Source organism: Mycteria americana, chromosome 4 (assembly GCF_035582795.1).
Source record: "Mycteria americana isolate JAX WOST 10 ecotype Jacksonville Zoo and Gardens chromosome 4, USCA_MyAme_1.0, whole genome shotgun sequence".
Taxonomy (NCBI): domain Eukaryota; kingdom Metazoa; phylum Chordata; class Aves; order Ciconiiformes; family Ciconiidae; genus Mycteria; species Mycteria americana.
This window is the reverse complement of record NC_134368.1, coordinates 84,455,660-84,479,586: the sequence shown is the minus strand read 5'-3', so window position 1 is coordinate 84,479,586 and position 23,927 is coordinate 84,455,660. Positions and strand designations below refer to the sequence as shown.

The 23,927-nt window shown below is 38.4% G+C and overlaps 1 long non-coding RNA gene across 1 annotated transcript; it reads right to left on the bottom strand.

Annotated features, from left to right (window-relative positions):
- Positions 1-9,160: 9,160 nt before the first annotated feature.
- LOC142409496 (uncharacterized) lies at positions 9,161-18,816 on the bottom strand. Its single transcript, XR_012775655.1, has 3 exons — positions 18,701-18,816; positions 9,405-18,214; positions 9,161-9,326 (listed from the first exon to the last, which is right to left on the bottom strand). It is a non-coding gene; the product is annotated as an uncharacterized LOC142409496 (long non-coding RNA).
- Between the last annotated feature and the right edge of the window lie 5,111 nt (positions 18,817-23,927).

Here is a 23,927-nt window from a genome sequence, read left to right as displayed (position 1 = left end):
TGTTGCATGTTTGTGGTAGGGGAGAAAGTTGGAGAGCTGGGCTATGAAACCATCTCAGGGAAGGAAGCCATGTTTTATTTTAGTTGCTTGGCTTGGATAAAAGCCTGTAGGAGGTTGAATAACATAAAAAAAAACATAATGCGGCCCATTCATGGAAACCAAACCTGGTCTTCTATACAGATATGTGAAATATGAGGTTTAATAGCCAGGGTGGAAAAGGAAATGTCAATGAAAATGTGTTCGCTGGTGTAGTAGAAATCCTAATATACGTATGTGATAACTCATTACTTGTTCTACCCGGACTCTCACCTGTAGTTGCAGGGTCTGTTGGGCTTAGGCTTGTAGATGCAATGAGGGAACTTTTGGAAAACCGGTTGTGAATCTGCTCCTCTGATGGATCACTTCAAGGATCTTTTGTGGCAGACAAGTGAGACAAAGCAGTGACAAATAACAGGCTGTGAAAGAGGAAAGAAACCCAAAGATACTGCAGGCCATGAGCTTAGCAGTGGAGAGAGAAGGAAAGAGTATCATAACTACTTCCAGCCACAGCAGAAGAGTTTTGGGGACTCTCAGCACATGTAAGGGTTGAAAGCCACTCTGGTTACACAAACATTTGATTCCTGAAAGAAGACAGCCGTTGCCTTAGCCACAGAAATGCTGGTTAAAAGTAATATAGTACCATAAATCTTAGATGATCAAGTTGTGCATTACTCCGCTTAGAACAAAGCAAATTTCACAGAAGTCTGATTTTACTACTGAAAAATAGTAAGAGGTTGGGTTGATCTATGACCGTCATGTCATCTCACATAATAAAATCTGGTGAGCTGGTAGCGGTGCTCCAGGAGGACGTCAGCTCCACTTCCTAAACCAGGAAGCGGAGAATTATCCAGAGCAATAAAGAGCTTGTACAAATAATACTGGGGAAATCAGAAGTTAATCTGAATACCAGCTCACTCAATCTAATCAGTATGAATAGCTCCCTGCCAACTGCTCCGTTACCTGAAACAGGGGTCAACTGATAAACATCAGTCAGTCCTCTCATTAAAAAAAAAGCCAACAAAAAACCCCCCAAAATAACCCCCCTTCATCTCAGAATCTCAAATTCCATCGTTCCCGATAAGCACTAACCAGTTCCTCATCTCTCATTTGCAGTTCATATCCTGAGCTACATAGATTTGCTGTTAGAGATAAGGATATGAAGAAGTAAAGTGATATGAATATGCATGTTGCAACCTGTTAGCCTCTCTCCAGGCTGCTGTGCCTTCTGTCGTAAATGGCGGTGGTCAGTGAGTCTGCACAGGAACTTGGGATCTGGCCACATGCCATTTGTTTAACAACATTAGCCCAGACGAGCATGTTCAGGGAAAACAGTACGAGTCATCTGAATGGAGAAACAGATGATTCAAAAAAAAAAAAAAAAAAAAGGGAGCAAGCAAGAAAGAACGAGAGCAAGAAGGACCTGCTGTATGGCTGGGGACTGCTTCTGGAGCCAGCAGAGAAAATCTGTCAGCTGAAGGTGGAAGAAGGGAAAGGGAGTAGTAACCCCAGGCTTTTGAAAGGTGTCACCCAGCGGACGTCAAACCATAGAGAGTTGCGTTTGGATTCTTATGTCGTGCTCACCACTGTCAGATATTTGTCAAAGCTACGGCCAAGACAGTATTTTTCTGCCCTTCCCTTTTAGCATGGGTGAGATGTTGCTGTCCTAAAAAGCAGATAACACCAATCAACTGTGGCATTAAAATAGCAGTCAGTAAAAGATGGTTCTTGACTCAGTATTCTGGTGTTTGAGTCAAATGTTTCTCTTCAGTGATTTATGCAGTATTTTTCTAAATTTTTGGGAAGGTACAGGAATTGACTTTTTTGCTTTTCTTGGTAACAGAGAAAGAATGGTTGAGTCAGCTGCACTATAACACAGAATTCTTCTGCAGAGTTTTTTTCTTCATGTGTTTTAGATTTACAGATAAACTAATCAAAACTAATCAAAAGCAATATACAACACAACCAATATAAAATCCCAAAACATGCTTTTGAAGGTCACTGACACAACTATGTTTAGTTTTAATATCTTCTTAATTTCCTTGTGTAGTAAATAAGCAGAGATTATTTCCTCAAACAAACCAAGGTTTTCTTAGCCTGTTTGCTTGACTTCAGATTTAGCTAAAAATATTATGAACCATCTGAGAACAATAAGTCTTTTTTACGCTCAAATTGTTATTCACTATCACCTTACCTGTTAAGGAAAAAAATAAAGCCTATTTGAATGAGCCACAGGTAAATTAAATTTAACTCAATTCTATGACTGAGGGTAGAGGTCCTCTGGAGAAGAGCTGCCTGTAGCAGCTTATATATGCTTATATTTATGGAAAGTCTACACCCAAATCAGAAGTCATTCAAAATGATTTCAGTGAAACGTTTTCCTTTTAAGAAATTATATTGTCATTTTTGTCAAAGTGAAAAATAAGGAGAAACCCATCAAATTGATTAATTTAGATCATTATTTGTGGAAAACAGATTTACTGTTTCATGTTATGTTTCTCTGTGAGTTATCACTCATTTTTTTCCAAGCACACACTCTCCTTCCACTATTTACTTTTAATTTCAAAGGGGGAAATAATGGGATGAAGGGTTTTTAATTTTTTTTTTCATTTGAAATGCCTAGACGGTAATGAAATAAAATATTCTATGCATCCTTAAAAAGCCAGACACTTGCTATTGAAGGGGAAATAATGCCTCCCCCCAAAAAAAGAAGAGAAGGAAAAAGAGAACAGGTGCAGTTAATGGGCCAGACTAAAGTATCATGGGAGATTTTCAAAGCCGCAGCTGAATTTAGCTGCACCACTTCCGAGGAATATAAATGAGTGTTGTTTACTTTGGTTTTCTGAAGTTTGAAATTATCCTCTTCAATATAGACTTTGGGGGGAAGTCCACTTGAAATAATTGTAGACATTTGAAATTAACATGTTACCACCACCTAATACGACAAGGATAAATGCCACTCAAACACCAATTTTCCACAGACAAACAGTATACCAGAGAACATTACCACGCATTGTCAGCGAGAAGGAGGAATAGCCTTGCCTTATACCTCCACTTTTTATTTCTTTTATTTGAAAGATAATAGAAATTTAGACTTTAGAAATTTAGATAATAGAAAATAAGACTTTTATTTGAAAGTTGTCTTTGAGTGGAGAGCAAGGTCTGGGCATTTGTCCCAGGCAGGCAACATTATCTCTTTTTTCCTCTGGTCTAACAGAACCTTGACTCCTACCTACACTCCCTGTTGCATTTGTTTATCTAAAACTGTGCTGGAGAATTACGAGTTTATGAAAATGTAACACTGTGTCTTGATGCATGAAATCATTATGTTATTAACTAAAAAGTCTTTTAATCGCACATACCCCTACTCCAAATATATACATGCATTGATACACGTGCATTGATTATATAAAAAACAACTTTCAGGAAGCTTTGGAATTGCACAAAAATTAGACAATACTGTACAATTAACCCCCTATCTAGCTTATTAATGGATAACTCTTGCTCAACTCTGGGCCTAATTCATATGTTGTGCTGACCAAAACATACACAGCAAATTAATTTAGTTAGATGATATCTATAATCCTATTCTAAAACCTTAGTTCTAAGGTCTACCATTTTGTAAGGTCACTGTCGAAAGACAGTGAAAACTGTTTATTGAAGTGATTGTGGCTTAATAAGGGAGCCTTTTTCCTCATATAGTCTACCCTTAGCAGATCATCATCTTCCTTTATAGTATTTGAAGTTGTTTTGGGAAAGTGCCCGTGTAGTCAGAAATGTAAACTGCTTTTCTTGTAATGTTTTGTTCTTATTTTTATTTTCCATGAAATACCTCTCAGGTATTCTTCCTGTACAGTGACCCACTGCATGTAAATTTGAAGCAATAACCATGTTATTTCTTCTGTTCCAATGACTCATTTTAGTTAGGAACAAACTCTGTTGTGTTAGTTGTTACTTCTAAGATAATATCATACACTGCATTCCAATGTAATAATGGGTTTTAATTTGAAATTATAGAAAAACAGAATGATCGAAAATAACCCATAGGTGGTTGAATGAGCTACATGTAGAATCATCCTCAGGTCTGGATTCATCTGTCTGTCTTTTCTACAGATCAGTTTGGGTTTTTTTTCTTCTTTTTCTTTTTTTTTTTTTTTTAAAGACAGTTCTTAATGCTTGAACAAATCCCTTTTTCTTCCCCTCGGTAATGTGGTTAACTGTCTGGAATGTGAGCCACTGGAAATTCTTCCCCACAGAAGAATCTCCATTAAGCTTTCAAACAGAGTTACTTCATCCCCACAGCTGCATGGATAGAAGACTTTCTAGTGCCTAAATACTTACTGTATATGTCATCCTTAAATTTAATTATTTTTTTTTCCCAGCCAGAGCTTTAGGAGCAGGTGCTAGCCTTTTGCTTCCTTTCTGCTTCCTCTGTGGGGAACGGGCTGGAAAGAGCCAACTAATTAGAAAATTCTACAGGGAAATTAATTCTGCAAACAGCTGAGGAATGGCATTTCAGTATAATGCTCACTTTGTCTGTCAGCAGAGCCCTGGTTGGCTTGACAAGTGGCAGCTCTCCCAGATGTTACACATGTTGTGATGAGACCAGAACTGCATCATACGTTGCCCATTTACTAAAAGATGTGATGCTCCGGAAGAGTAAATACACTAAAACTAACCTCGAGGACATGCTATATGTTGCTGTCACAAGGCAACGGCATGGGATTTTTACATATGCTTGAAGTGTAGCAATGAACCAAATCATTTTTAGCAAGCTTAGTTCCAAATGTTGCCTTTGTTTTCATGTAGGGCTGAGGCACGGGGGAGGAGGGTGAAAAGAGACATACTAACTACTCAGTGTGAAAGGGCTGGATTGTCAAAGTTAGGCTTGCATATTGTACACATCTAAAAATATGTGATCTGTAACATGTCTGAGCAAAACACTTATTTAAACAGTTGGCTGGTTACGTGCACACGAGAATAGTCAGATCTGCATACACAGGCTTCCCTGTGCAGAGACACTGGTGACTGAAAACTGCAAAGACGGTCTGCTCTGAAGGAGCCTGTTGTGAGACGTTTATTGAAACAGCACTGTCTTAGTGAAGATGATGACAGCCTACTCATTTCTCAGAGATCTCACCAGTACCAGTTTTTTCATTTCAGTACTTCTTACTTATGGACTAAAACCTCATTTAGCCACTTACCCCACCTTAAGTGATGTGCCAGGTTCTCAGCTCGCTTCTCATGACAGACCTTTGTGACCTTCAAGCCAAGAACAGCGTAAAAACCCCAGTCCTCCTCCCAACCACGTTCCTTATCTGTTCCTTCCAAAACCCCCAATTTTTTCCTCAAGCTATTCATAACAGGAGGTAACCCTCAGTAGCAGACTTCTCATGCACACTGTTCCCAGGTTGACTTGGCATCCCTTGTTTCTGTCCTACCCGGAGATGGCCCTGGGCGTCACTTTAGTGTTCAGCTATGCAGAAGCGTCCCCCAGACTCCAGATGTCTGGGAATTTGCCCTGAACTTAACATAGAAAGAGGGACTTGCGAGTGCCCATTGAGTAATGTAGAACTGCTTTTCTTATCTTTTTGGTCCAAACACGATGGTGAAGCTTGCAGTGTTATGAATAGCTCTTTGTGTGGCAGCTGGTTCATTTTTTAGATGTTTTTTTGTCCCTCAGTGGGTCTTGTATTCTTCAGCTCTTTTTTGTGCTCTTTATCTCTGTCATGAGTATCTGAATGCTTTTCCTTCCTGTGTCTCCTATGAACTAATTTGTCATATCTAAGAATATGAAAAGTAGTACATTCATGTAAGTCCCATGGGGATATGTCACTTGTCTGTAGCTGAAGATTTCTAATGCCGTTTCCTTTTTCTCATATTTGCTCTACTGTAACAGGACTCCTGACTTCCCCCCCCCCCCCCCCCCCCCCATTTCCCTTGTCCTGTACTTCCCAAATTCAGTAGTATTCTGTATATTTTGTCTCTGTCAAAAAACTCATCACTCCTTCTTTTCTTATCAGTCTGTCCTCTCCAGCATAATTACATTACTTAATACATTGCACAGTGTTGGATTCAAGGACTGTTTTTAATGGTGAACAATCTATATCCTGTTACCAGTTCAGTGTTACCATGCATACGTCATTTGAGAATTACTTGGTTATGAACTTTTTTCATAAAAAAATTCAATTTTTTGCTATGCTCATGTTTAAAAGTCATCACCTTCCAGCACTAAACACTAAGCTAACTAAAGGGCTTTGACTTCAAAAGAGTCATTTTCACAGATTAAGATCACGCTTGCAGATGAAAATAATGGTATTCCATTCTTTGTCTTTAAGAAAAATCAAGCCAGTTTCTATACTTTCTAAATTTACTTCACCTGATAGCAATTATAGTTTTCCTAATGAGATGTAGTTGCTTATGAAACCATTGAAATTAAATCACAGCTAAATATGAACACCTTCTCCTTATCTAATTAATAATTAAAAAATAATCTCTTTGCATGTTTTGATTAATTTCTATGGTTGCGTACATTAACAAATTGGAAAGACTAAAAGGCGTCTATCTCCAAAAGCGAGGTGCATGGACTCTCGAATGTAAGCAACAGATTCTAAAGTCTCTTTGAGCTAGAGAGGTCCTAACGTCCACATATAGAAGATTTATTCTGCAGTCACATTTTCTGAATTAATTGACTTCTTAATTTTGAAGTCCTAAATGGCAGTTTTCCAAAGTGCATTGTGGTATATCTGATGCATGTATTATGGAAATTGGTCAAGTGGTCCATGTTTAACACGAAGGCCTGTTTGCATTTAAAACAAGAATACAATTACATTATTAAATATTATTACCACATATTCTTCCCAGAATTACATCTTTTATTATGGAGTGCTTACTACTTAGATGAACACTGTCAGCTGAAATTTTTCAAGTTATTGTCAAATGGGAGATAAAATGGAAAAAGTGTGCTATTTATTGCAGGTAAATGTCTAGCTAGATTGCCTTTATATACTACCTAGATAAAAGTTCTTAGTGATTTAATTTTCTATTTATTGTCATCCAGATGTTCAAAACACTGACCCAGCTGGCTCGGAAATTTCATTTTTTTCACCTTATGATAATGGATTAAATCATAAAAAAGAGCCATACTACATCCATGGAGATTCACTAGGATGATTTGCACGAGATGGATTTTCATATGGGATTTTTTTTTCCAAAGTTCAACAAGAGTCAAGATTATATCTGTATGTGTTTAGGAGCCAAAAAGCGTAAGTAAATGAGAAATACATCTGTCCATAGAAGCTGTTGAATAATTGCACATTTGCACTATTGGCTTAATTGTATAACTGATGAATCTTTACGAGTTCTCCTATAGAGTACAACAGAGTTGGAGCAGCATGAATAAGGATGTTTTTGTATGATGTGATGGTCATCAGAAGACCAGGAGAGGTCAAACTAGAAGGAAGACACATCCTTGTTTTGGGGGCATGGGAGTGTGTGGGGATGTAAGGATGACAGGGAGGTTAGGTGAATTGGGTAGCGAATTTAGAAAAAACTTACAATTAATCAAAATGTTTCATTATGTTCTAAACACAATGCTTGTTTCCTTTGGGGTAAAGCAAAATGCTTTGGTTCGTCTTCGTGTGTTCAAGAGAACTGAATTTCCATTTTGGTTTCAAGAGATCTACCCTTTTAAAAATTTAAATTCTATTTCAAAATGGTCATGCTGGTTTAAGAAATCAAAACTTTATTTACTTATTTCCACTTCAAAGCACAGTGGTTCACTTACCCTAGTTTCGGGAACAAAGGTACTCACTGAAGTTGATCTGAGTTTGCAAAGGGTTTTAGTATGTCCCAGACTCCATTTTTCAATTAATTTTGTATTCATCAAGAAATCTCATTCATCTCTAGCTATAATGTTTTATTTTGCAAGATTTTTTTTTTTGGTATGTTTTTGCCACACATATTGCAAGAGTTAATAAATAAAACCAAATTGATTTATGACTTGTTTTGCTTGGACAAGTTTATGAATAGCAATGCTGTATATGTTTTTAATTAAATTCTTTCTTTCCTCCAAGGATGTCACTATCCAAACCAATTTGAGAATTTAGTTTAGAAAGTTTACTCACACCTTGTATTATTATGTATTCTCTTGAGACAAACTTGCATCTGGGGTAAATATATTTAAGAATGGTTTCCAAAGTTCGGAATGGAAACTTTTAAACTTTCATGCTGTCCCTAATTTTTAATATATGCCTGGCTTAATATTGCATTGCAATATTAACATAAATTCTTTATTTTGCATAATAGACACATCTCTGCAAAATGTAAGCCTTTTCTTGAGACATTTTTGCAACAGCTGCAGATAACACTCCTCATTGAATTTCTAGATTGTTCAGTAAGGTCAAGATTCATAAAGCATTTTATCTACTACGCTTTAAAAATTTTCCTCTAGCTGCTCTAAAAATGCGAGTGTTATTAATTTCTCTGAAGTCCCATCAATTTGTTATTTGTAGGCATGGCCTGGAAAGGAAGGAAGGATAAGAAGACAGTGGGAGTGAATCAATATTTTATTGTAGTGACACTCTTGTGTTACTCCAGATAGTCAGTTTTACTTATAACCTTCCGACTGCAGTGCTATCCATCACAGTTGCTCAAAAATGAAAGGCTACGTCTTCTTTGCTGCTAGTTCATGTGATGTAGCACAGACGAGAAAATAGGTAGATATTTATGCCAGCTTTATTCTCTGACTGAAGGCTTTGACAATTTAAAGCTGCACCACCTTTCCCAAAGACCAGGAATGTGGGGGGGTGGACCTGTGTACAAGGCAAGATGCTAACCTTCTTCTTATGGTGTCTCTCCTCTTCTTCCTCTTGCAGAAATAATGCCTGCCTCAGACAGAATGTCTTGGGAGCTCTGGGGACAGGTGGCTTTAGACCTTGGAAATTTTATGGCTCTGCTGATCTGAGCTACTGAGGGGACTTTTGCAAATGTACTTTCATATGACACACACACAGATTAAATCCCTTCAGAACCTCACTGGTCTTTCTAAAACAGCATGAAAGGACACGTGTCAGCGGTACAAGGAAATTACATGGAAGTTGAAGAGCTAGGCTACCCTCTTCTGAGTCAGGTAAGCAGACCTTAGCAGATACCTCACCATCCTTGCATCAGTTCATGGGAAGTGTCTGGTGCTACTAATATCAGTGCACATTTGTTAGCCTTCAGAACTCTCTTTAGATACAAGATTTGGCACTCAGAGCTATTAGAGATACATCTCTAATATGTAATACCTAATTAGAGATACATCTCTATTAAAGATACATCTCTAATATCTAATACATCTCTAATACATCTCTAAATGCGAACACGAGCAGATACCTTAGTATTTAAATGGTGTCTAACTGATAATTAGGTTATGCAAATGTTCTTTATCTAAACAGAACATAGAAAAGCAAGAGGGTTTTACAGAAGCTTTTTTACCTTGCTTTCAAATTTTTCTTAATTTTAATTGGTCATCTAATCATTCCGTTGTATTTATCAACAATATCCAGAAAGACAAGAACTTAACTGTGCTAAGGATGCTATTTAAACATCTGCACATTGTGGCCAGAAAACCATTCTATTAAACTCATCTGAGGGCCTGCTGTTGCCATAAGAGAAGTGTGTTGGGGTGGCTAAGGGTACCAGGTCAGGTCCCTCATGGCTAGCAAGAAATAAAGTCATGGCATGTGGATAAAAAACAGATTTCCAGAAAGGACCATGATTCTTCTGCCATCGGTCAATAAAACTTTTACTGTTGACTCCCACAGAAGCAAAGTTAGGCCAGTACTGACTGCTTCTGAAATCCCACCCACCCTTAATACCAGCCTTCTTAAATGTCAGCCTGCCTGCCTTCTTTCCAAATGTTGGAAAAAAACCTGAAATCTCTGCCCCTCAGCCCCACTGAAATCAAAAGAAATGAGGTTACTTGGTGGGGTTTTGTTTGGGGTTTTTTTTGGTAGGCCATCTAGAAAAAAAAAAAATTGAGTGGAAATTAGATGAACATAAAATGATTTTTGACACATTTGGCAAATGATAGTGTTTTCAGAAGTTTGCTCACAAAAACTGTTGTGTAAGCATCCACTTGCTCAGTTTGAGTAAGAGGGTTTCTTGCCAGGAAGGGGGAAAAAAAAGATCACCAGTTGGCAATATTCACCCTTTCTACTCATATTTTCTTTGCCTATGACTCCCAAAGTGTTTGGTGGAAATGGCAATGTTGCTTGTATTTTTACAACTAAAGCACAGGAGATTAAAGTGAAGATATGAAAACATGAATGCTTGAAAAATTACGTTTCTGGAAAAGGGAGACACAGATGAGCTGACAGAGAAACCTGATGCTCAGAAGTACGCTAAGAACCTTCAGGTGCTCAGCATTTATGAAAATCAAAACACTTATTTAGGAGCCTATGTTGTGCACTAAGTGACTGCCCCAAACTTTCATAACATGCCAGGAAAAGAGCAGGAATAAGAACATCAAATATTCATAGTTATCTATCCTAACTACCAGACCATATATTACATTCCTTGTCTTTAATTTTGGAAAAAAAAAACCTGTATAGCCTGAATTCTTATAGTCATTTTTGTTTTTTAAATAGAAACATAATCTGAGAAGCAATGTTTATGCTGAGTTGTTTTTTAACTGGGTTGTTGCTGAGGAATTAGAAAAAGATGCAAGTCTCACATTTTGCTTTACATAGTCAATATTTCAATGACTGACCAAATACTTATCATTTTGTTCCATTTGTAAGATTATGCCATATACAGTCATGTAGGATTCGTCCAGAAGTTGACATGTCCTTTCATTGCTAAAAACTTTGGTATGGAATGGAATGAAGTCAAATACAGGAAGGAAATTATTATGGAAACCATAAGAATTTGAGACCTCAGCTACCATCAGATGCAACAAAACATTTCCTCCTTTTATTGGAAGGCATGTAATTACTGATCAGACAAAAATTGCCAAGAAATATTTCAAGAAGGTATTTTGCTTCTGAAAGCTAATTCTGCCATCAGGGTACTTGCCAGACATAAGCAGAGCATCACATTGTGATATTTTTTCTTACATAAAGAGAAGTTATAGATGTAAAAAGGGTAAAATTCTGGAGCTCAGGCTGTTACTGTCTGTTTCAAGGGACCCTACTTAATGTCTTTACACCCTCAAAAGCTTCTTTATTAAAAGAAAGATAAACTCCAAAGAACGTTGGTAAACTAATTTTTTTCATTTAAGTGGTTAAGATTATGATGGATACACCTGATTACATTATCAGAGTCTAGGAATTCTAAGATAAACTCAGGTTCCAGAAAAATTCAAGCTATTCACAAGTCAAAATAATTTTCAAATACATCATGTGAAAGACAAACAGATCTACACATGATACTCATGCAAAGAATTTTCCAAGTTAGTTGGAGACATGAAAGTGTGGCACTGATTGCATGTGTTTAACCTTCACACAATAACAGTGTTGCTTTCAGCTGAAAACGATGAAGTCATGCATAAAACATTTGCATATCTAAAACAGATTCATAAACTAGACTTTAATGAAGCCATTTTCAAAATTTTAGTTGTCATTTTTATTCTAAGTTAAAATGATATATTGTACACAAGAATATAAAAATAACAGCAGTATTCTTTTGCTAGTATGACAACAAACTCACGTAAGTAACAATATAGAATATTTACTGCACAAAAAGAAGAAAGTGTGTTGGGCATGGATAATAGTTATTCAGAAAATGTTAGCATGGGGAAAACTAAGAAACGTTAAGCATCTCAGCTATTCTTGACTGTGATTTCAGTGGGAGCCACCTTTTTTCTGAATACAGCTGTTTGTTATTTGTACCTGCATCTTCACATCTTAAAATTATCTTAAAGAATGTTAATTGAAAACTAATTCTAATTAACTACTATTTAATCAGTTAATATTGGAAGGGAGCAGCTTTGCATGGAAGAAGTACAGGGCTAAATCTGCAAAGAATATAATGCTGGCTAGTGCGACACCTAACTTTAAGGCATCCTGCCAGCTAGCAGGAATTTTTGCTCCAAGATTAGGCACATCTCTTCCTTAATGAATGGAGGGGAAGAGCTAAGCCAGCTCAGAGTAATGCCACTGGAGACCAGCGAGCTGAACTCTTCCAGAGAAAAACAGCAAGATGTCAGCTGTATCCTTTAGAGTAAGGCATTTAACTCTACTTAGGTTTCTCCACTGTGAATCTGGTCTTTGAATTAAACATCTCCAACCTGGCCAAAGGAAATCCCATCCCAATATTGAAAGCATTCACCTGAGTGGGGACCTGTCTTCAAAAATCCCTTCTGCTTCAGCTTGAAAACATATTTCTCTGGCTTCCAGGTTCTTTTTACTGATTTTTTTTACTTAGTATATAATGCATACTTTGAAGGATGGGGAGGAGAGTGCAGCTGATCAATCAACTTGATAGTTAGATATTTCTTGGCAGAGGAGAGAATGGTATTCAAGGTTCCTGGTGCAATGAACATTTATTTATGCAGAGAAGTGCTTCAGCGAGAGAGGCTGGTACCTGATAGTCATGAACTGCCAGGATTACTGAGGGACAGCTGTGTCAATCAAGTAAATTAGTGCAATTAGTATTCAAACATAGCCATGGAGAAAGAATATCAAGCCAGAGACCTACGAATATCATCTTTCTTCACATAGACCACAAAGAAAACCATCTCAGTATATAGGACAAAATAACAGTGAGTACTTCTGCTTTTCAGAACTTTTTTTGTTAAATTCAGAAAAATCATGGAAGATGCCATTGTCTGATGAGAAAAACTTTATTAAGATGAATAAAAGGAAAAAGGTAAAACCAGCAAAATCCTTTACTCTGCATACTTCTTAAGGGAACCATAGAGAAAGCCACATGTGCAAAATGGCAGAGATCAGATTGTTTTGTCTATCTCTGCAGTGAATTGAGCTGTAACCACCTGGCAGAGCGAGGAATCGCTGCTCAACCAGACACATCTCACATGGAGACCTAGCACTCTCCTGCTATTTCATGACAGAGTAAATAGTTTAATGTTTGTGTGAACATGTGGCTGGAGGGGCACCCTGTTTACGACATGTCTGTGGAACGTTGCCCTGGAAGAATTTGCAATGAGATTTCAAGCAGGAAACCCAAATGCTAAGCAGGTGTATTTTCTTCCAGACCTGAACTATTGGACTCTTCAGTGTTAGGTTCAGATTGGCAGAAAATCTTCACTTTATGCGGTTTAAGACAACAGTCACAAAACAATGACTTTTCAGCCCTATTGACAAAGACTGGAACCACTGGGGAGGTCATGCAGATCTGTGTTTCCCTGAGGACATGCAGACTGCTCATTAAATCTGCGTGGTCATCTCTCTTATGCATTGAACTTAAAAAATCGAAACAAAACAAAAAAAGAAACCCGACCCCTAAACGCAAGTAGCACTACTGCTCAGAAGATGTTTTAAGGGAGTTATTCCAACTTGATCTTTCTCCCACATACCCTCTATGGGAGGAAATATTTATGGAGGAAACAAACTGAGAAAGATCACAAAGATCCTGCCACATAGATTTCCTGGTGTTATTCTGTAGAGGAAGAGGCAAAAGTTCTTTCTTCAAATTCCTTTCCTCATGTAAACAGGGGGAAGAATGTTGTCTTTTGTTAACATTTTGTTTTGCTCATTTGCCGTTATCTTCAAAACATGTTCTATGAAGATGTAATTTATTAATCATGACTGTGTTGTGTTCTATAACAAAAACGATCCTTTGGGATCATATTTGTAATATGTGCTGAAATGTATCATTTGCTAAGTGGCCTTATCTGTAATTCAGAGAGTCTTTGTGTGCTTTGGAAGACCGTTTGGCAAACTCTGTGCAAGGAAGTAATTTAGTTATCTGGCTGCATTAAGGATGAAATCAATTTAAGATGAATTAGGATTTCTACAAGAATGATAGGAAAAAAACCAACCTAAGTTCTTGGCTTTGGAAGAAGTAATTAGCCAGTACTCCAAGAGCCTTGGTGAACGTGCAATCGGATATCCTTTAGTGGATCTAGAGGAGCAATTTAAGAAAGTATTGTCCCCGGTTTTCCATTCCTACCTCTCAGCTGGTTGTTACTTTCTCAACAGTTTAGATGTGGTGTGTACCCTAGCAAGTGCTTCTAGCCCATTTCAGTGACAAAACAGATTAATTTAAAGCACTGGTTTAGATTATTCAGGGGGCAGAGAGCAAATCACTTTCAAATGATGTGAGACTTCACTTCAGTTTGAGTCCCTGTCTCCTCCTCTTGTTGCTCTGTGGCCATAAAAATGTTGTAGAGGGGATGTTGCAACTCAAGTACCCAAGTGAAGGCAAAGCTCCAGCTGAGATTGACTTCAGTTCCAGAAGGTTCAGGTTCATAGCATGAACTTTAGAGACTGGTTATTTGGAATACACTGCTAAGTCTCTGCTAAGTGAAGATACAGTTCACAAGCATTTATTTCAAGTTATTTGCAATATAGTGATAAATCTGTGCGATTTTATTTCCAGCTCTTGGACATTGCTGAACTGTTTAATGTACATAACGTGATACTCTATGATAAAAATGATCCATTAGTGAGCTGAGTGACAAAAAAAGCATGTCTAAAAAAAATCATTTGCATTTATTTTAATGATATCCAAATGGTATTCTAACTAAAGATGTTACTAATTATGATGAGTAATAAAACTCTAGAAAGAGTTAAACTTACTGGCAGGCTTTATTCTGCTGCAGTGTTCTGTTTGACATAATTCCATAACCTCTTCCCTTCAATAAATGTCAACTACTTTGTTTTATTTTTTTAATTTCTTAAATGTCCTAGCTGTGAAGAGAGACAGAGCATGAAAATTGTCAGGGATATATCACGTTTTGCATTCACATGCCCATGTTTTTTGTTAGGGTGACTGAAAGGCCAGGGAAGACGCTGCAGGAAGACTTTCAAGCAACAATAAATATGGAAGTTCTTTCCAACTCAATGTTTTGAAATGCTTTAAAAGCTTTAATCAAAAGGCCTTGCTATGATCAACTCTGGTAGAAGAATAAGAGTAATATTTCCACAATAAATATTTTATTTTTGATGGTACTTGCTCTGAAAACCACCAATGGAGAAGTGGGGGGATTTGATGACAACATAGATTTTAAAAATGCTATAAACTTATGTAATGGCAGAAGATGATGACAGTTTTCAAAGATCACCGACCAGTCAAGAACTGCTACAGCCAGATAAAAAACCTTCATTGCTTTTACTCTGAAGCTCAATTAATTAATAAAAGTCTTGTGTGATACAGTAGTATCTGACACAAGAGACCAGCCTCAAAGATGTTTGAAGTCCTTTCCTGTCAAATGTCCTTTAGAAGGTAGAATAGCACATTAAAACAAAATCTTTGTGGTAGCTCCACATCGGCTGCAGGGACCTCTCTACCCACGACCATCTGGCTTTCAATGCTCCTCTCTGTGGCTGGTGTGAGAGTGTGGGACTGCTCTTCTGTTTATGTGGTACTAGAGACACGTTTGCAGGCCGGGTGATTTGTAAACATTATAAAATGATCAAATCATAATGGCCTAATCCATCTCCTACCAAGAAAACTGAAAGGCTCCTGAATCTTCTCTGGGGCTGAAGCTGAATGAGTTTGTGAGCAAGTCACGGAAAGCACCAAGTGTGGTCAGTGCTTGCACCCTGCCTCACAGTGTTTGGTACAGGACAAGCAGAAAAAGGCAAATGAAGAGCTTCCACTTCTGTGGGTCCTTACACTGTTATTGACACAGAACCTCTAGATGCAGATTTGGTCTTGGAAAACTGTTTATTTTGGAGCATAAGAAAGATGGAGGTGGCCCTAGATAATCCCTTACCCTACACATCTTGGAAGAAACTAAGAAAATAATAATGTGCCATTTTGCACAAGCATGAACTGGGGTCCATACAAGTAACGAATAGCAAATGAAGCTCATTGTAATAAGTGAAATTGGGTTAAAGACAAAGCTGTCGCTGAGTGTCTTCCTCCTAAGGTCAAGACTGACAGAAATAAGCGAAGCTTATAAAGCGAAGAATAAATAAACTTAATCCTCGACCCAGCTTTAACAGTATTTCCAAAGGCCGTTTCAGAAAATAGAAACACATTAAAGAATAGCCAGAAACCTAATCTGCTCAGCAATCACAGATTTCTCAGTTGTGTGTTGAAGACATAGCAACCTAAATTACCCTTGAAATGACTCTATTTCAAGTCATACGCTTTTCTGAGCTATATTTTCAGAAGACTTCATACTAGTAGCACAAGAACTTATTCCAGACAAGGACTTAGCTTGGGTTTATGTTAGCATATAATTTGTAAAAGTTTGTAATAAACATGCCTCACTGAGACTGGCAGAAGTTATAGGAAGGAAAACACCACTACTAACTTTGGGCTACTTGCTTTGACTCAGACCTCATTGTGTTATGTTTGTTATGTGAGCTTCAAAACTGCAGAGAAGTGATGAATTGTTGTGTAACTAAGACCAGAATTTCCAAAGCAGCCTCGTCTTTTTAGAAACTCTCTCTTGATTAAGGATTTTGACTTCCAATATAAATATTCACCAGAGGCCCAATGCTTAGATCGGGAAGTATACTAACAGGCGTTCATTCAGATAGGAAGAAATATGCAATGCATAACTGAAAACCTTAGGCCTGTGCTGGCATCCTGTTATACACCCACTGAAGTCGATGAAATTTTAGGGTGTACAGGAAGTGCCAAATGAAGTCTTGCAAATAAACACTTAGTGAATATTTATATAAATATGGTAAACAGAAAAGAAAAATACCACTATGCATGCTGGTGGTCAGTCTGAAATTACTACTCTTCTCAGGCCAGTTTTTATATCCCTTAATCTAATAGGGCCATCATTATTTTTCCGATGCTTTTCAACTCGTGGTAAGAGATAGTTTCCCCTCTGTTAGTCACACAAACTAAAAGCAGGTCTGTAATCTCAGTTTAGCTGCATTTGGAAACTAGTCCTGTTTGTAAATGATGAAAGGAAACCAGGCAGGAACCTATTTACCAAGTTTCTCTGTAGAAGCAGTCAGTTTTTCCAAGGTCGCTCTTTTCTCCACACTGGGCAGCTTCTCTGCACTGGATTAAGTTTTTGAATCCTTCAAAATACCATTTTATCATTGGTACAGTTCAGGAGTTTGAAAATTAAAGCATGCATCAATGTCTTTGAAAGTGTGTTTTAGAAACTGCTGTGATATTGCACTTTGTGCGCATGTGTTCTGTTTTATTATTTAAAACGTGTAGATGTTTTGGGTAAAATTGCTCATGACATTGTTTGAGACGTGGAGCAAATTCAGAATGGGAGAATCCATTCCTCTGAAGAGCCAACACTTTAAATAATTTAAAGCTATGTTTCTCATTCTTCCAAAATGAAGCTTAATCTATTACTTAACTGTCCAGGAAGCTACTGTTCAAAGGTGATGGACAATCTTGAATTAAGTGGAAAAAAGTTGTTGGTATAAATTAAATAAATATTTAGTTATAATAAATGGTGGCATTTTAATAATTAGTGAGAAGTCTTGTGTTTATAGATTTTTCATAACATAGCATGTAAGTAATGAAAACAAAACGTTGATTATCCAACATGCAAAAGCCGATTTTAGAGGTATAACTGATGGAGAGTGCCAGTGCCAGAGCCAGAAGAGAGTGAGTATTTTTTAAAAGCTATGATCACATAATTAAATATGAGATTTCACAAACATTTAGGTGAGTTAGGTTCTGTTCTCATTGACACTGGAGAAAATAATGAACTTTCTGTTTCCCTATATGTACACGCTGTTTGGAAAAACATTTATTAATGCTGAAATTAATAGCCTCACGACCATGCATTCACCAAGCCCAAAACTATAACGATTTGAATGATCAGTTACCCATAACAAAGTGATTATGGGGGCAAACAGAACAGAGCGTGAGTTCTTCCAAATTGCTGAAAAATTACAAGTACTACCTTGTTAACATTTGTCTCATAGGCAGGACCAAACCTGTAACACAGAAGAATGGCAGGAAGGAGAGTGGGAAGAAGAGGGAATGACTGACCTTTGCATAATTACAGTTCTTGACAAAGCTGGAAATAGTTCCACCTTCTCCAACTCATAGTCTCAAAAGACTATCTTCTCTCCTTAAAGAAACAAATTAATTTAAAAAGCCTTCATGAACAGCACCAAGGACCGTGCGTATGTATACATATATGCGTGTCTATATATGCCAACCAAACTGCTGTTTCTTTGAGGTGTTTCAGCATCCTTGATGCTGGATACTGCTTTGTTTTAAATCATGTCCTTGATCCTTCAGATCAAGACATTTATTTTTAAAGGTGTTTTCTACTAAACGGATAGCCAGACGGAGGCTATGTCACAAGCAGAGCCAGCCAACTCCTGCCTCATGTGCAGGGAACACTTTGTACTGGTGCTTGCTCTTTGATTTGCTTCCTGTAGCTTACTAGATACAGAGAAAGACCTAGCTGTAATCAGCTTCACCTAAGGTCTGAAACAGATGATAACTTGATAAATTCAGGGAAAATGAAGTGACCAAGAATCATCTGTAGTGTCTTTTCCCATGGTAACTGCAGTTAGGCTTTCCATTTTCCCAGAGATACCATACATACCTGTTGAACCTGCTCATATCTTCTGCCACACCAATGGAGATAAAGCAGGCACTTGACTGGCTTTATTGATTCCTGAGGTCACACGGTTTTATGGTGGGTTCTTTTTTTGCATTAAGTTCATATGTAGATGGGGCAGCTTTCATATGATTTTGGAAGTATGTGACCAGCCATGCAGTCTCAAAGAAACAGCCAGTTTTCTTTTTCGTTTATATTACTGTAGGTCTTTATTGGCTTGAATATCTTCCTCCTGACAAAGCACCTTTCTGTCAAAGAAAGAGAAGACAGCTTTCTTACGCCCCAGCCATCCTGCAAAGTCCTGCATGAAATAGTCTCCTGTAGCCCACAGGTCTCATAGCAGTAATTCAGTCAAGTGCACAAATTCCACTCTTACCCCTGTGTTTCTTACACTGATGTTGACAATCTCTTTGGGGAATGACAGCGAGGAGACTGGATGGCTCAAAATATTATTGATGGGCTGCTGAAGGTCTGGCTACAGTTTTTGTAGATTCATGAGGGAATTGACCATGCACTCTCTATTAATCTTCTGTTAATTCATCTTGTGGCCGAATCCCACAGCTAACGTTGAAGAGTTCAGCCCTCCATTTAGCCAATTTGGTCAAAGGCAGGCTGGTGGCAAATGAAGGCTATGACCAGCTGATGGCTATATCCAATGGTTGTTCGTGAAAATTGCTTTAGTGGCCTCAGTCCAAATTTTACTGACAAGATGTCAGTATCTCAAAAAAATTCCTCCAAAATAACTGCTAGCTGAAGGTTTGGGGGCAAGCAAAGGTTTAAAGACAAGAAGGGTGAACTTGTCTCTTCCCTAGAAGTATTCTCTGTATGCCAGCAGTGAAGTGCAAAAGGGCACGTTTATGTTAGCACCACCCAGGCTGTCAATAAAGAACTTCTGTCCTCAGAAATAGCAAATCGAGTTCATATGAATTTCCCACTCTTCCAAAAACACTTTCCCACCAGGCAGAAGAGATCACAAAATTAAACAGCACTCTCTCCTTCTCACATCTCTGCAGTTTGTAAGCACTGTGCCTGTCATAACGTTCCCAGGAGGTTTCCTTAACCATAATGTCTCATCTCTGCAAGCAGCTGCTTCCTTTTTGCACAAGAGTTCTTGGAGAATTGCTTCACTTATCACAACTAAACCACTGAGAAGCTAGTAAATAACTAAGTTGTACTGGGAAGACGAAATCCCACTGCAGATGGACAGATTTGCTTAACCTATAAAATAATTCTGGAATAACTGTTCTTTTGGCAAAATTCTAAAATGTAACAAAGTTTCATTGTTTTTGGCTTCTCCTAATTTGCTTACTTTGGGGCTATAGCTGACCCTCAATGTGCACATGTTAGTCCCATTACTGTTAACAAGAGTTAAATATACACACATCTCTAAGAGAGGCTTGACCATTTACTCTCAGCGTTCCAAGGTCAGCTGAAGTCTGGACCTTTTACTTTCTCCATGCTCCACTAATTGAGAACAAAGCTTATGCAAGACTTCCTTGGGGAACATGGGGTCTGAGGTTTTTACAGTCCACAAGGCTAAAATTCAAATATGAGCCACAGCTGTTTGGATAGGAGTCTTGGACCTCTTTGTTTTGAACTATAGTGACCTGCTCAGCCTTACCAACATGTGAAACTCTCAAATCCCTGCGCAGCTAATGACTGGGATGTGAAAATTGCCTGGCAGGCAGGCCTGGGTCAAGCGACCAATTTATAGTGCTCTGGGATTTGCAGGTGGAAGGGCTGTTCTTTCCCTTCCTCTCTCCCCACCTCCCCCCGTTTCCATACACATCATTTCATGCACATACGTATACGTGTATGTGCAGATTTGAATCTATGTTCAGCATCCAACCGGCTGACCCAATGTTCTTGTTGCAGATGGTGAAGTTCCTCCCTTCTGCCAAGTACAGGTATTTTTATGAGTCCCTGGTAAGAGGTAAAATAAGAAGGGAAACAAGAACGTGGGATAAACTAGTAATTCAATTTAAGTACTGATAGACCCCCAGTGCCCTAACCCTTTTAAATACTTTCTATATACCTGTGGTAGGACATGTATTTTGAAGTATATAATACATATAAAAGTGCCAGTTAAACCTTCCTTTTGATTTAAATGCAGTTACACAAATATTTAGAATATCAGCAATGAATAATTTTGCCGGACTGAGACATGATATGCTGGACAGTAGTTAATCTGTTTAAATGGACTGGCAGTCCACCTTCCAGTGGCCATTGTGGCTTGCATCGGGTGATAATCTCAGTGCAGGCTGCTTGTGTTTTTCTTGAAGTCAATGATAGCTTGTCTTATATCCCCTTACATTTAGAATCCAATTCCATTATCTCCTTTGCAAAAATTATATGTATTCTCTATATTAATGCCTGATCGCAGCAAGACAAAGCGTATCTTGATCTGGTTTGAGTGTCTGACCTTTCACATTGATTTTGCTGTTGCAAAGCACGTCAAATACTGTGGAAAGACTGTGGAAAAACCACAATTCTTTATCTAGTGATATAATGAATATCTTTGTGCATCCAGGATAATAGGAATTCCAGCATTCATGCTTACTATAAAATATAGCCAGTAAAGGCTAAGTAAATTCTGTTTGTTTTAATACGGAAATAATTCTGACTGCATCTTTGGCTTTGTATGACATGGAAACTGGTGATTGTTTATGCTTTGCTACTTTTTTTGGTCTGCATTAAAATCCTACATGAGAAACAAATTTTTCTCTAGGAACAAAACTCTTGCTTTTTTTGGGACTGGGTTCTAATTAGCTGGGTAGTACGTCTGTTTCTTTTCAGTTGGGAAAACGCAATGCATATAAAATCCAGAAGGACAGCACATGATGCTGGAACCAGCCCCGGCCAATCAGCCACATCACTTGACTAAAAGAAACCTATAAGAATTTAAGTAAAAAACCAAACCCAACAAGATAGTAAGAGCGGAAAACTGGCTGCAATATGGGATTTCATCATAGCTCTGAGATCGCTTTTCTTTTGCTGATTGGCCTCCCCACACCTTATTGAAAGTTAACCTGCAGTTGTATTTACATTAAACTTGTGTAGGATTTGTGATTAAGACCCTAAATACCAATGGTGGAAGATATGTGGTAAGCGGGATGGGGAGGAAATTCATCATCAGGCTACATCAGGCCACAAGGGCCACAGCTGTAGGGCAACGGGCTCTTTGAAGGAACTCGGCTGAGAGAAATGCAACAGAAATCCACCCCGGCACGAACCGTAATATCGGAGACCAATTCTTTTTGTGTGGATTTTGTCTGTGACTGAACAGTCTTTCAGAGAGCAAGTAAGCACATATCATGGCAATTACTCACAGCCTCGCTGGGTGAGAAAGCTCCTGAGTATCCTGGGGTTTCACCAGATTTGAGAGGGAGACTTTGGGAGAGGTCTAACGCGAGCTGTGAAGAAGTCTGAAGGAGAGGCAGGCAGGCCTTGCAGAGGGATGGAGCGGCATCTGGAATCCCTACGGACAACTGCAGGAATGTTTATTATTCTTTGTTTATTATTTTGAGTGTGTGCGCTCTCCCTCTTCCTCTCTTTGTCTCCCTTTGTTATTTGTGTAATAGAATTCCTCTAGGCGTATAAAGTAAGTCATCTGGAATTGTGCAACTCCTTCTGCCAGGAAGCTGGAGAAGCCCCTCTCCTGTGCAGAGAGAAAAATACAGACTCATCTCAACCATTGAGAAATTACAGAAACACAGCATTTGTCTTTGGGTTACATTTATATATAGCAAAGAGCTGTGGCAAATAATTGTGCTGCTTACTGTTAAAAATTCTGCTTTTATCCTGTCCAAGGTGTTATGTTTATTTAAAACTTGAGACATAATTTGTACATTTTAAAATAAAGCATGCAAAATACATTAAAAAGGCTCAGTGTCAAAGTTGTTTTTTCTGCCAGCGGGTGCAGGGAAGGAAAAGGAAATTAGTAGGGAGAGAGGAGAGTCTTTACAGCCACATGGCTAGTGAAATTTTCTATTTATTCTTTGGGGAAAAAGCAAAGTAGCTGCATAGCTGCTGGTTGGATAGGTGCCGGTACTATTTTTATTGGCAGGCAACTCTGAGTGGCTGAAAGGTGGTCATTAACACCCTGACACAAAGTGCTGACAGGGCGATTATAAGATTAACACCCTATGTTATATTAACAGTGTCAAAACCTCCCCTTACCTGTCAGTGAGAAATAATGGCATGAAGGAAAACATTATAGACATACTGAGATTTTAACGTTAAAATGCCACACAGCTACTAACTTTCTCAAAGTGGTCTAGATATCTAGATGACCTACTAAAGTCCAATAAAATGGAAGAACATATTTTAATTGTAGTTTCACCGAATAACAAAATGACCACAAAAGCTAAGCCACCAGGCTTACCTCCTCTCTTGCTGATGGCATTTAGACCCGATCTGCCTGGGAGTGGGTCTTTCACAACTGATGCCACTAGACTTTTCGTTTGAGATCTTGGAAACTCAGGGACTGAGGACCCTTAGGACTTGATAAATTTGACAAACAGAACTTTTCTGGAGAATCTTATTGCTGATATGCAAGGCAAAATTTGACTGGGATCTTCCTACAAGTTCACTGGTTATCCCAGACAGCACTGGAACCTGGTTTTATCAGCGAAAGCCTCAGGACCCTAAGGACCCATGCGCATTTGAAAGCGTTTCTGCTCCCTGTTCACAGGAACAGGAAGGGCAACCCCTCTAGCACAGCTTCCGCTAACCTGGTTTATACTGCCCGGCCTTCTCCCAGTTTGATTAGATAAAACAAGCTAGGGCAGACAATTCTTCCTGTAGCGCTAGACCTACACCTTCATTGGTAAAAGATTAATTCATTGTTTTCCAGAACTGTGTTACCATTTTAATTTTTAAGAACTAAAGTGGCATTCTGTTTAACTACCTGGGGAGAGGAAGGGGAAAAACAGAAGAAAAAAGAATAAATAAAAGACATCCCACTTCAAACAACGCCTTTCCAGCTGCAGCCTGCTAGAGGAGTGTCCCTGCGTCCATTCTGGCCCTGCATAAGCAGCACCTTTCCAGCAGCGGTGGTACGGCCACGCCAGGGCTGGCAAGGCTGTGGATGGGAGCGGGGCAAAACGGCACCCAAAATGCCAGGAAGTGTTTATGTGTTGCACAAGAAAAGTTCAGTAGTTTTAAGTAACATTTTTGGGCTTTTTCAGAAAGTTGCAATGCCATCGTATCA